This window comes from Odocoileus virginianus, chromosome 12, assembly GCF_023699985.2.
Source record: "Odocoileus virginianus isolate 20LAN1187 ecotype Illinois chromosome 12, Ovbor_1.2, whole genome shotgun sequence".
Taxonomy (NCBI): Eukaryota; Metazoa; Chordata; class Mammalia; order Artiodactyla; family Cervidae; genus Odocoileus; species Odocoileus virginianus.
This window is the reverse complement of record NC_069685.1, coordinates 6,293,549-6,307,386: the sequence shown is the minus strand read 5'-3', so window position 1 is coordinate 6,307,386 and position 13,838 is coordinate 6,293,549. Positions and strand designations below refer to the sequence as shown.

General features: G+C 39.8%; 1 protein-coding gene across 7 annotated transcripts in view; it reads right to left on the bottom strand.

Moving 5' to 3' along the window:
* SH3D19 (SH3 domain containing 19) overlaps positions 1–13,838 on the bottom strand; it is a 199,395-nt gene that overhangs the window by 118,645 nt on the left and 66,912 nt on the right. The window contains exon 1 of one of the 7 annotated variants that reach the window (XM_020878195.2): positions 286–353. The exons of the other annotated variants lie outside the window; for them this stretch is intronic. The gene's annotated coding sequence lies outside the window, so the exon portion shown is untranslated. Of the gene's footprint in view, positions 1–285; positions 354–13,838 lie in introns of those variants that run through there. 7 annotated transcript variants of the gene reach the window in all.

The following is a 13,838-nucleotide window of genomic DNA, read 5'->3' as shown; positions in this document are numbered from 1 at the left end:
AGTGAAAAGTGAAAGTGAAGTCGCTCAGTCATGCCCGACTCTTCGCCACCCCATGGACTGTAGCCCACCAGGCTCCTCTGTCCATGGGATTTTCCAGGCAAGAGCACTGGAGTGGGTTGCCATTTCCTTCTCTACCCTTTAACGGCAAAAGGTCCAATCTCACAGCTCCCCTTCCTTTAGTTCAGGATGATTTTGAAGATGTCACAACAAGGTTTTACCTTTCTAGAATTGATTCTGCAAAGTAAGCAAATAACAGAAATCACTGTAACCAAGAGAATCCATTACCTGGGGAAGGAGGAAACAAAGGGAAGATCACACTATCCAAATAGCAGGCACATCACTCTGGTGAGCGAACCTCCTACATAGCTGAGAAGTTTCTGATCTGAATCTTCAAACAGATTTTTATCCACAGTGGGGGAGTCTTGGCCTCTTATCTGAAATGATGAAAAAGGTCAGGCCACATCCAAGCCTTGCCACATCACCTTACAGAAGGGTAGAGAATGTATTCTCTGCACAGCAGCACGTGACTTCCTGCAAGTTCCAGCCTACCTGGCTCCTTCCTCTCCATTCCATTAACAAGCTGCCACCCACACCAGCACCTCCAAAGTGCTGCCAGGACACAAACGAGGAGCATGCCCAGGAGCCTTCTCTGCTCTTCAGCTGTGTGGCTCAGTTCTTCCTATTCACAGTTCTCAACACACATGACCTTCGGGTGAGAGGAAGCTCCAGAGGCACCTGCCATCTCTGCTTGAAGCCTTATGTTTCCCACGGGCAGAAATAACGCTTCCCCTCCACGCCCACCAACAGACATAGTGCCCCGGACCTGCTGGCACTTAGCACATTTTGACTTACGTTATAATTCTAATCAGAAGATATGGTTCATACATAAAAGGGAACATTACTCAGCCATAAAAAGGAACAAAACTCAGTCATTTGTAGAGATGTGGACGGACACACAGAGTGAAGCAGTCAGAAAAATAAATACCATATATTAAGGCATATATGTAGAACCTAGAAAATGGTACAGATGAACCTATTTGCAGAGCAGGAATAGAGATGCAGATGTAGAGAATGGACATGTGGACACAGCGGCGGAAGGAGAGGGAGGCATGAGTTGAGAGAGCAGCATGGACACATATACACTACCATCTGTAAAATAGATAGCTAGTGAGAAACTGCTATATGACATAGGGAGCTCAGGGCTTCTCTGGTGACTCAGCAATGCAGGAGATGTGGGTTCAATCCCTGGGTCAGGAAGATTCCTGGAGAATTCCCTACCCACACCAGTATCCTTGCCTGGGAAATCCCCTGGCAGGCGACAGCCCATGGAATTGCAAGAATCAGACAATGACTTGGGAGCTAAACAACAGGGAGCTCAGCTTGGTGCTCTGTGATGACCGAGAGGGAGAGACGGGGACGGGATGGGAGGAAGGCGATATTTGTGTATAAAACTGACTCATGCTCTAATACAGCAGAAACTAACACCATATTGCAAAGCAATTACACTCCAATTAAAAAAAACAAAATCAATAAAAACTGCCCTTTATGTACGTCTTCATGCTCTCAGTTCCTCCAGGACAAGGCCTTGTATACCCTGTAATGCCTGGCAGAGCCACTTACACACAGGAGGTAAACGAAAGTATCTGTCACTGAATACACTGCTATGAAACCTCCCCAACACCTCTGCAAACTGGATAGGCTTTGCGTTGCTTTGTGGTTTTTTTGGAGGGGGCAGCAGGCAATGGCTGTCATTAATTCATAGAGAAGAGATTGTGAGTTACCATGGGAAGGCTTCAAATAATTTTTATTTGGAATGGAAGCATTTTGAAGTGCTACTTCAGAATTGCAGAATTAGTAGAAACATATTCATATGATTAAAAATGCACTCCTTAAAGTTGGGGTGGGGAGGCAATGCAATTATCACAAAAAAAGCACAGGAAGCTGCACAAAGGGCTCATATCTGTGGGTCCCAGGTCACAAAAAACAACTGAGATCCATTCGAGAACTGGCTATTAGTATGCCAACACCACCACCAATGACAGCTGTTACTCATTTCAGTTCAGTTAAGTTGCTCAGTCGTGTCTGACTCTTTGTGACCCCAGCATGCCGGGCCTCCATGTCCATCACCAACTCCCAGAGTTTACTCAAACTCACGTCCATTGAGTCAGTGATGCCATCCAACCATCTCATGCTCTGTTGTCCCCTTCTCCTCCTGCCTTCAAGCTTTCCCAGCATCAGGGTCTTTTCCAATGAGTCAGTTCTTCGCATCAGGTGGCCAAAGAATTGGAGTTTCAGCTTCAGCATCAGTCCTTCCAGTGAATATTCAGGGTTGATTTCCTTTAGGATGGACTTGTTGGATCTCTTTGCAGTCCAAGGGACTCTCAAGAATCTTCTGCAACACCACAGTTCAAAAGCATCAATTCTTTGGCCCTCAGCTTTCTTCATAGTCCAAGTCTCACATCCATACATGACTACTGGAAAAATCAGAGCTTTGACTAAACAGACCTTTGTTGGCAAAGTAATGTCTCTGCTTTTTAATATGCTGTCCAGGTTGGTCATAGCTTTTCTTCCAAGGAGCAAGCGTCTTTTAATTTCATGGCTGCAATCACTGTCTGCAGTGATTTTGGAGCCCAGAAAAATAAAGTCTCTCACTGTTTCCATTGTTTCCCCATCTGTTTGCCATGAAGTGATAGGACCAGATGCCATGATCTTAGTTTTCTGAATGCTGAGTTTTAAGCCAACTTTTTCACTCTCCTCTTTCACTTTCATCAAAAGGCTCTTTAATTCTTCTTTGTTTCCTGCCATAAAGGTATGTGTCATCTGCAGATCTGAGATTATTGATATTTCTCCCAGCAATCTTGATTCCAGCTTGTGCTTCTTCCAGCCCAGCATTTCTCATGATGTACTCTGCATATAAGTTAAATAAGCAGGGTGACAGTATACAGCCTTGACATACTCCTTTTCCTATTTGGAATCAGTCTGTCGTTCCATGTCAAGTTCTAACTGTTGCTTCCTGGCTTGCATACAGATTTCTCAAGAAGCAGGTCAGGTGGTCTGGTATTCCCATCTCTTTTAAGAATTTTCCACAGTTTATTGTGATCCACACAGTCAAAGGCTTTGGCATAGTCAATAAAGCAGAAGTAGATACTTTTCTGGAATTCTCTTGCTTTTTTGATGATCCAATGGATGTTGGCAATTTGATCTCTGGTTCCTCTGCCTTTTCTAAATCCAGCTTGAACATCTGGAAGTTCACAGTTCACATACTTTTGAAGACTGGCTTAGAGAATTTTGAGCATTACTTTGCTAGCGTGTGAGATGAGTGCAATTGTGTGGTAGTTTGAGCATTCTTTGGCATTGCCTTTCTTTGGGATTAGAAGGAAAACTGACCTTTTCTAGTCCTGTGGCCACTGCTGAGTTTTCCAAATTTGCTGGCATATTGAGTGCAGCATTTTCACAGCATCATCTTTTAGGATTTGAAATAGCTCTACTGGGATTCCATCACCTTCACTAGCTTTGTAGTGATGCTTCCTAAGACCCACTTGACTTTGCATTCCAGGATGTCTGGCTCTAGGTGAGTGATCACATCATCAAGATTATCTGTGTTTACTATGTTAGAGGCGTTCTTAATACATTCTTGCTTAATCTTCACAGAAGTCCCATCATGCAAGTCTTTCCCATACTACTAATGAGAAAACAGTCTCAGAGAAGCTAGTTAAACAAAAAAGGAGTACAAGTTTTCAACCTGGATTTGAAGAACCCCAAAGTCCCTGCTCTTCCCACCACATCAGAAGGCTGGCAGTCCCACATGTTTGATGAACTACAGAGTAAATGTACAGAAATACTGTCTACCACGAGCCATGCTTATATTTCAGCATCAGACAGTGTATTGTTTAGAGACTGAATCCAGGGCCTCAAATTCCTTCCAACTGTTTCCGAGGGGTTTTCTTCAGCTCCATAAAACCTACAAACACCCTCTAATAAACTGCTAAGAATACAGAAGATTTTGACTTGGGCATCTTATAACAAGATGTCTGAGCTGCGCAAATAATTTCTATTCAGTACCTAGTGCTCTCAATAATCTTAAGCTAGCAACATTAAATTTATAGGCTCAACGGAGTATGGACATAATGGTAGGGACAATTCATTTTAAAATGAACAGACAGTGAGACAAGTGTGAATGCTGTTGAACACTGTCTGTCGTTAATACCTTTGTTGTTAATTCCTATACCGTCAGAGTGAAAGTTCTGAAAGAGAACAAAGTGACTGCAGAGAATTACAGTGAGCCCCCTACATTTGAACCTTCAAGTTGTGAACTTTCAGAGGTGTGAATGTGCGCTGGCATGCCCAATCATGAAAGTCAGCTCATGTGTCTGGTGTGCGCGGCCACACACGTGCATCCTCTGCAAGCGGCTGTGCTGTTGTGTACTTTACCGTCCAGTACTGTATAGAGCACAGTAGTTCACTGCCTTTAGTTCAGGCCCAGTATGTCTGGAAGCAAGCGTAAAAGCAGCAGAGATGTACCAGGTACTACTGTACTTTTCAAGTTACTATACTGTAAGATAACGTATATCTTAAAAATGTTTTGGGGATTTCCCTGATGGTACAGTGAATAAGAATCTGCCTGCCAATGCAGAGGACATGGGTTCGATCCCCAGTCTGGGAAGAGACCACAGGCCACGGAGCAACTAAAGGCCGTGGCCACAGCTGCCCAGGTGTGCTCCACAACAAGAGAAGCCACTGCAGGCAGAGCCTGGGCGTCATGCAGAAGAGCAGCCCCGCTCACGCAACCAGAGAAAGCCTGGGTGTAGCCATGAAGACCTAGAGCAACCAAAAGCAAATAACTATTTCTAAAGGTTTCACATTTTGTGTTTGTTTTTATGTATTATTCGTGTGAAAAGTATTATAAGCCTATTACAGTGCAGTACTGTACAGCACATTATGTTAGGTGGGCACCTAGGCTAATCTTGTCGGATACTTACAAACAAACTGGACTAATGAACACACTCGCAGAACGGAACTTGTCTATATGCAGGAGATTTACTGTGGTATAATTTTATAGGATACCAATCTGGATTGTGGCTGATTTTCTTTTCAAATACAATTATCCACCTTTTTGTTGCAATGCAAAGTCCATTCTTAATGACAGCTAAAACACACAACATTGGGGGATGAGGAGGAAGAACTGTAACATACTGATACAAAAGTCATGAACCAGAAATTGGCTCTGGGACAGCTTCTGTGTCATTTATGCACACCAGACCTTCAGATATCTTAGGTTTGCCTGTCATCACTACACCACTCCATACCTAGACTCAGCGACACAAAGTGAAATATGTTTGTTTGCAACATTCATAAATTAAGGCAATTAAAAATTAAGCTTAAGAAACAGAGTGATCATCTAGTCAGGAAACAACCAATTATATCCAGTAGCCAGTCAAGGCTTTCCTTTTGAGCTAAAGGCAGAAAACTGCTGTCCACACAAAGTTGGTGATCCGCCTGGGAAGATTCCCTGTGGAGGACCTGGGGCTTGAGAGGGAAAAAGACTAGAGTTTAAGGTAATTTATGACTGATGGTAACTTCAGTCCCAGAAATTTAGAGATGAAGAAGAAAGACAGGTCCTAGAGGAAAAATACAGTAAACTACTCCATCTCCAGATACATCTAACTCCTTCCTTATTTTAGCAATTTGGGAGGGGAAGGGGTTGAAAAGTCCATCTATTGGTACATCCATTACTATACCTGTTGACACAGGCATTTATATCATCCAGAGGAAAGCGTTTCTGGAGAAACAAACCCACTATATATACCAGTCAATTTAGTCTTTTATTCATAAACATGTACCTACAAAATAAGCAAACATCTTAGGGAAATCAATAATATAAAATAGAAAGACCAAGATGAACAATTACTTTTGAATTAAAGGAAAATTTAGGGAATGGAAGGGACTATTTCATTCTCATACATGAAAAAGCATGTCACATCTACAAAAGAAGAAGATTCTGTCATGAAAAAGGAGCAATTGGAGAATAAGAAACAGTTCTTGGAAATTAAATATGACTATAAATATAAAAGATTAAATGGGTAATCCATAAAAAAACAGAACAGACACTGCTGAAAACTGGATTTGTAATCTAAAAAATAAGTTGACAAAATTTTTAAAAACACAGAGATCAAGATAAAAATGAAAAGCAATGGAGAATAGATTTAGGAGGTACACAGGATTCCTAAAATCAGTGTTTCAGGAGAAGATTATAGACAGACTAGGAGGGACAACATGCTCAGAAAATGACAGATGAAGAGTTATGAACAAGAAATACTGTATCCTGAGAACTTAGTATATAAATGTTCAGAAACAGAATTATTTTAGAAACATGCTCCATTATTCTGTTTGGAGAAAATCTCTCAAGAAGGATGGATGAAGGAAAGGCAAAAATGAAAAGCTTGCAATGGTTCTCTTCACTCTGCGATAGTACCTATAGAGAGCGGTGGCTAGAGGAGAGCTCATTAACCCAAGAGAAGGGCTAGAAACTGAAAACTGCAAATCAGAAGATGAAACAGAAATCATAGGAGCAAAAAAGAGCCTAGGGCAGTTCTGTTCACCAGGTATTCAAAGAAGAGAGAAGATTCTGCAATATAAGGCTTAACTTCCCCAATGCATCACTCTCAGCATTGACCAGGTAATACCAAAGCATGAGTCATATACTCAACTTAAAGATGCAGCTAAGACTCTGCAACAAAATACCATTTGATGCTCACTAGGATGGCTGTAATTGAAAAAGCAGGGTAATAATAAGTGTGGGAAAAGATGTGGAGAAAATGGAATCCTCATGCACTGCTGGTATGAATGTAAAATGGTACATCTTCTTTGAAAACAGTTACCCCATGACCCAGAAATCCCACCCTTAGTTGAAAACCCAAGAAAAGTTCAAACATACATTCACATAGACACTTGTTAAAAAATTTTTATAATACTATTATTCATAATAGTCAAAACGTAGAAATAACCCCCAAATCCATCAACTGACAAGTGGATAAGTAACATGTGGTACAGCCACACAATGTAATATTATTCAGCAACAACAAGGATGAAGCACTGATACATGCTATCCATGGATGAACCTTGAAAACACCATGTTAAGCAAAAGAAGATTAGTCACAAGAAGATCACATATTCAATGACTCCATTCACATGGGATGATCAGAACAGGCAATCTATAGAAAGACAGAGTGTGAATTTGTGGATTCCTAGGGCTGGGGAGGATGAGAGGTCAGGGTGAAAGGGTTCAGGAATTTTTCCTGGAGAGATGAAATGCTCCAAAACTGATTATGGTGATGGTTGCACAACACTGTGAATATACTAAAAACTACTGAACTGTATAAACAGGTGAATTAGATGATATGTGAATTATATCTAATAAGTTTTTAACCAAAAAAAAAGCTGCTAAAAATAAAAGCCCTGATTAAGTGGGTGAATGACAGGTTTCTATTTTAATATTTTAGGAAGAATAAGGCTTGCCTGATGGCTCAGACAGTAAAGCATCTGCCTGCACTGCAGGAGACCCAGGTTTGATCCCAAGGTTGGGAAAATCCCCTGAAGAAGAAAATGGCACCCCACTCCAGTACTCTTGCCTGGAAAATCCCACGGGTGGAGGAGCCTGGTAGGTGTAGTGCATGGGGTTGCAAAGAGTCAGACATGACTGACTGACTTCACTTTCACCTTCAAGACGACATGAATTAGGACTCTGAATATTCATGTTTGAAAAGTTCTGATTTCCAATCTAAAATACTGCAGATAGTTGGATTTCTGGTTCTTTAAGAAAAATACCTGTAAAGTCCCCATACTGGCCTGACCAACCAGATCCATGTGAAATGGGGGAGGAGTGGGAATAATCTGGGCTGCACTTACGTCCATTCAGCGTGCCGTATGCATCAGCCCTAACCCTCACAGCCCTGTGACTATTCTCACTTAAACATGTAACTATTCTCACTTAAACATGTGGGAAGTGAAGCTCTCAGACAGTAAGCAACTTGCCCGGGGCTTCCCAGGTGGCTCAGTGAGAAAGAATCCACCTGGCAAAGCAGGAGACACAGGTTCGGTCCCTGGGTTGGGAAGACCCCCTAGAAAAGGAAATGGCAAACCACTCCAGTATTCTTGCCTGGGAAGTCCCATATACAAAGGACCCTGACAGGCTCCATGGGGTTGCAAAGAGATGGACACGACTTAGCGACTAAACAAGTAAATTGCCCAGGGTCACAGGATCAGCAAAGGGTGGAACTGAAACTGGAACTCAGCTTAATCTGATTCCAATCTCATGCTTAAGGTGGCTTTTCACAACAGCACATTTCTGATCTTTTAAAATAAATAGTGAAAGAGACTAAAAACATCACATTTCTATTAACAAGTCAGAATTTTGGTTGTAAAAAGGAAAAAAAAACTATAATGGAATAAAAAGGGGAAGATGTAGTTATAAGGATAGGTTTTATATGACTTTAAATGGTTCTTTATACCCCTGGGTCAGAGAAGGCAATGGCAACCCACTCCAGTGTTCTTGCCTGGAGAATCCCAGGGACCAGGGAGCCTGGTGGGCTGCCGTCTATGGGGTCACACAGAGTCGGACACGACTGAAGTGACTTAGCAGCAGCAGCATACCCTTGAGTGATGGCTGACTGGGAGATTAATGTCACTATTCTAAGACATAAAGCGTCTGGTATGGTGGCTTCCATAATAATGGGGGTTATATTTAACTAGGGCCAGAAGATTCTTACTCTCTAAATATTATACATGGGAAATAAAAAAGATAAGTGATCTTTCAATAAAAATCTGTAAGAAAGTCTCCTAGACATAGATTTGGCTTTGATAGTAGTACAACTAATTAAAATGAAGGAATCAAGGGGGGGAAAAGAATAAACAAAATAAATTTCCAATAATAACTCCAGGTGAAAGACACTCTGATAATTCCATAAGAATACTTCTGACTATTAGATAAATTGTAAAAGGATTTAGAGAGAACAGAATACCTTCAAACTTTTCTTCCTTCTCCCCAGAAACAAATATTGTATAGATGAAAGCCTTCTCACTGGTTCTCTCTCCTCAAACTGTATGATGCCAAGAGCAAATAATGGTGCAATCAAGAATTTGTGCACTTCCTTAGAAATTTGCATCCAAATATTTGTAAGAAAAATCACTTAATAGGTAAATTGAGAGTACTCTGTTATGATCAAATAAAAAGTATTATTATAGCAAATAAAAATTTAAGCCTGTACACTATAAAAGGGAAAAAGAAATGTCTCTTGCTTTCTGTTTCTCTCCATAAACACCATTAAGATATGGGAGTCAAACTGTATATGGGGTAATTGAAATGATTCCCACCTCTGGTAAGGATGTCACTGACAACATGAAGTTCTTAAATGTTTTAAGCATTCACACCATGTTGCCTACTGGCAGAAATTAAGTCATAAGTGGATATGAGATTAACATATGGTAATCAATATTGTTATCATTTTAAAGACAAAAACAAAGCATGAAATATTAGATCTATACTATGTGTTTACAAAGCTATTTCCTAAGTTAACGAGTCACAACTGTTGGAGAAAAACGAATATTCAAAAACTCTTAATTTATTACTCTTTCCCTAAGTATTGAGGAAAACTGTTATTCTTTCATATAAGCTTAGAGAAGACAGTAACGTGGTTTGAGAATCACTGTTAAAAAGGAGACAAACTATAAACAGATTTTCAAATCCTTGTAAGAAGAACTGAACAGGAAGTATATTTCCAGATACTTCCTCTTCAAAAAGTGAAAAACTCAATGGATTTTCAAGATGCACTGTGGAATTTAAACTCCAAAGTGTTACATACATATCTTCAAAACATTAGCAGACACTGATTGGTAGGGAGGCTAAGTCATTTTTGTGGGTTACTGAAATAGCTACTAGCTCCTGAATTTAATAACAAGGAAACAAAAGCTGATTTTACCTTTAACAGTCTATAGTAAATGAGACAGAGACATCTCACTGTGAAGCCACAGAATTGTTTCACATCTTGAAAAAAGAAAATGCTTAAGGATTTTCTTGAGTTGAAAGATACCCCAATACATGATTCTGGTGGAATCACACCTTTATATTTTAGAGAAATTGTTTAAAACATTAATAGGGCATGGGGGAAAGCTCAACATCCAAATTAACCTAAGGAAAATAGAATCTGCAACTAGATTAAGAAAGCAGGATGCGTGTGTGTATGTGTGTGTGTCTGTATGTGTCCAGTCACGTCCGACTTTTGCAACCCCAGTGGACTGTAACCCTCCAGGCTCTCTGCCCATGGAATTTTCCAGGCAAGAACACTGGATTGGGGCTGCCATCTCCTATTCCAAGGGATAGTCTCAACCCAGAGATTGAACCTGTGTCTCTTGTGTCTCCTGCATTGGCAGATGAGTGAGGATGCTAATACTTGATTCTAAACTGTTTCTCTCTGTATCTGAAGATTGCAGAAATGACTTTTTCTCAGAATTATCTTAAAGAAAGAAACAATAAGGGATTGGGGATGAAATAGGCCAGAGGATTAAGCAGTACAAACTTTCAATTATAAAGTAAATAAGTCACAGGGATATAATGTACAGTATAGGGAATACAGTCAATAATATTGTGATAACTCTGTATGGTAACAGATTACTAGACTTGCAGTGATCAATTCATAATGTATTTAAATGTTGAATTACTATGTTGTACACCTTAAACTAATATGATATTGCATGTCACCTATACTTCAACTAAAAGAATTAAAAGGAAACAATAAGAAAAAAGGAGATTAAAACTAAAATTTAAACATAAATGCAAGGTTTATTTTTAAAAGGCCTAACTATACTGTGTTATAGTCACAGGCCATAAGATACATATATCAAATGAAATGTACATTCTGGAAGAGCCTGAGATGCAAGTGCACATCAGAACTGTCTCTCAATTGTACTATCCAATTTAAAGTAATCTGTACAGAGAACATTTTCAATATTGGATTGAAATGTTAACCAAGTGTCAATGGGTGTGTCTGTCTCTAAAACATAATTATAACAAAGAAGACACGAGCAGGAGCAATCTCTGTTAAACAGAATTAAAATATTTACAAGAATAATTAAACTGCTAAGGAATTTTATCACTGCTGACCTTTATGACGTAAAGTCTGAAAACGAACATATTCATTCAAGTCTTGAGTAGAAAGTATAACAAGACACAGTTCCCTGTTAAATTTGTTTCTTAGGGAAAGACTAAGGGGACATCACTATATGGCAAGATTTCAGATGAAAGTTCTACTCCAGGAAAAGGAACTTCTCCCTCTGCAGTGTCAAGCCTGTAGGAGAACAAATCTAGGACAGAGATGGATTCCTTTCACCATCCCAGCTTTTAGTGGTGACTGTACCCAAGGCTCTGCTAGACAGTCCAGGGACAGACATACCTGTTCCCTGTAAATGACTATAAACACTCCTGGTTTGCTCCTGTTGAAAAGTTATCTAAATTTGCATTTATACATTGGCCCAATGCAGGCTTATGACTCTTTCTCTGAGACCTGACCCATTCTCAGTTCCCAAAGAGACTAGGAGATGTCTCTGGCAGTCTAGTGGTTTAGACTATGAGATTTCACTGCATGGGGCACAGGTTCAAACCCTGGTTGGGGAATTAATATCCTGCATGTCATGTGGGGGCATGACCAAAAAAAAAAATGTTATCTGAAAGATTGGAATGAGGTTACCTGGAGAAAGAACAACATGGAGAAGTATTGGAGAGACACATGACTTTAGAACTGTCTTGGGAGGAAAAATAAATAAATAAAATAAAGCTGAAAATAAAAAATTTTTCCCTGGTGGCAACTGTTTCGGCAGATTATTTTTTAAGTAATGCTTTTAGGAAAATTTCTCCATCAGATTAAGTTGCTAAAACAAAGCTACGAAAGGTAAATATTCTAACATCATTTACAATTTGAATAGGAAAACGAAAACTCAACTCCAGGAGCACTAACAACATTTCTATATTTCAGGGTTTCCAGTGTTTTGGAAAAATGTTTTGAATTTGGGATTTAATTTAGGTCATACTTGAATGGTACAGTGGTTTTCCCTACTTTCTTCAATTTAAGTCTGAATTTTGCAATAAGGAGTTCATGGGGTGAGCTAAATCAAATCCCTTACGATTATACAGTGGAAGTGACAGATTCAAGGGACTAGATGTGATAGAGTGTCTGAAGAATTATGGACATAGGTTCGTGACATTGTACAGGAGGCAGTGATTAAGACCATCCCCAAGAAAAAGAAATTCTAAAAGTCAAAATGGTTGTCTGAGGAGGCTTTACAAATAGCTGAGAAAAGATGAGAAGCGAAAAAGAAAGGAGAAAAGGAAAGATATACCCATTTGAATGCAGAGTCCAAAGAATAGCAAGGAGAGATAAGAAAGCCTTCTTCAAGTGATCAATGCAAAGAAACAGAGGAAAACAATAGAATGGGAAAGACTAGAGATCTCCTCAAGAAAATTAGAGATACCAAGAGAACATTTCATGCAAACATGGGCACAATAAAGGACAGAAATGGTATGGACCTAAAAGAAGCAGAAGATATTAAGAAGAGGTGGCAAGAATACACAGAAGAATTATACAAAAAAGATCTTCATGACCCAGATAACCATGATGGTGTGATCACTCACATAGAGCCAAAACATCTTGGAATGCGAAGTCAAGTGGGTCTTAGCAAGAATCAAGAAGAACAAAGATAATGGAGGTGATGGAATTCCAGTTGAGCTATTTCAAATCCTAAAAGATGATGCTGTGAAAGTGCTACACTCAATATGCCAGCAAATTTGGAAAACAGCAGTGGCCACAGGACTGGAAAAGGTCAGTTTTCATTTCAATTCCAAAGAAAAGCAATGCCAAAGAATGCTTAAACTACTGCACAATTGCACTCATCTCACATGCTAGCAAAGTAATGTTCAAAATTCTCCAAGCCAGTCTTCAACAGTACATGAACCGAAAACTTCCTGATGTTCAAAATGGATTTAGAAAAGCCAGAGTAACCAGAGATCAAACTGCCAACATCCACTGGATCATCAAAAGAGCAAGAGAGTTCCAGAAAAACATCTACTTCTGCTTTATTGACTGCGCCAAAGCCTTTGATTGTGTGGATCACAGCAAACTGTGGGAAATTCTTAAAGAGATGGGAATACCAGACCACCTTATCTAACCTGAGAAATCTGTATGCAGGTCAAGAAGCAAGTAGAACCAGACATGGAACAATAGACTGGTTCCAAACTGGGAAAGGAGTACATCAAGGTTGTATATTGTCACCCTGCTTATATAACTTCTATGCAGAGTACATCATGCAAAATGCTGGGCTGATTCCAGCACAAGCTGGAGTCAAGATTGCCAGGAAAAATATCAATAACCTCAGATATGCAGATGACACCACGCTTATGGAAGAAAGCGAAGAAGAACTAAAGAGCCTCTTGATGAAAGTGAAAGAGGAGAGTGAAAAAGTTGGCTTAAAACTCAACATTCAGAAAACTAAGATCATGGCGTCCAGTCCCATCACTTCATGGCAAATAGATGGGGAAACAGTGGAAACAGGGACAGACTTTATTTTCTTCGGCTCCAAATATACTGCAGATGGTTACTGTAGCCATGAAATTAAAAGATGCTTGCTCCTTGGAAGAAAAGCTATGACCAACCTAGACAGTATATTAAAAAGCAGAGACAACAAAGGTACTTCTAGTCAAAGCTATGGTTTTTCCAGTAGTCATGTATGGATGTGAGAGTAGGACTGTAAAGAAAGCTGAGGGCTGAAGAATTGATGCTTTTGAACTGTGGTGT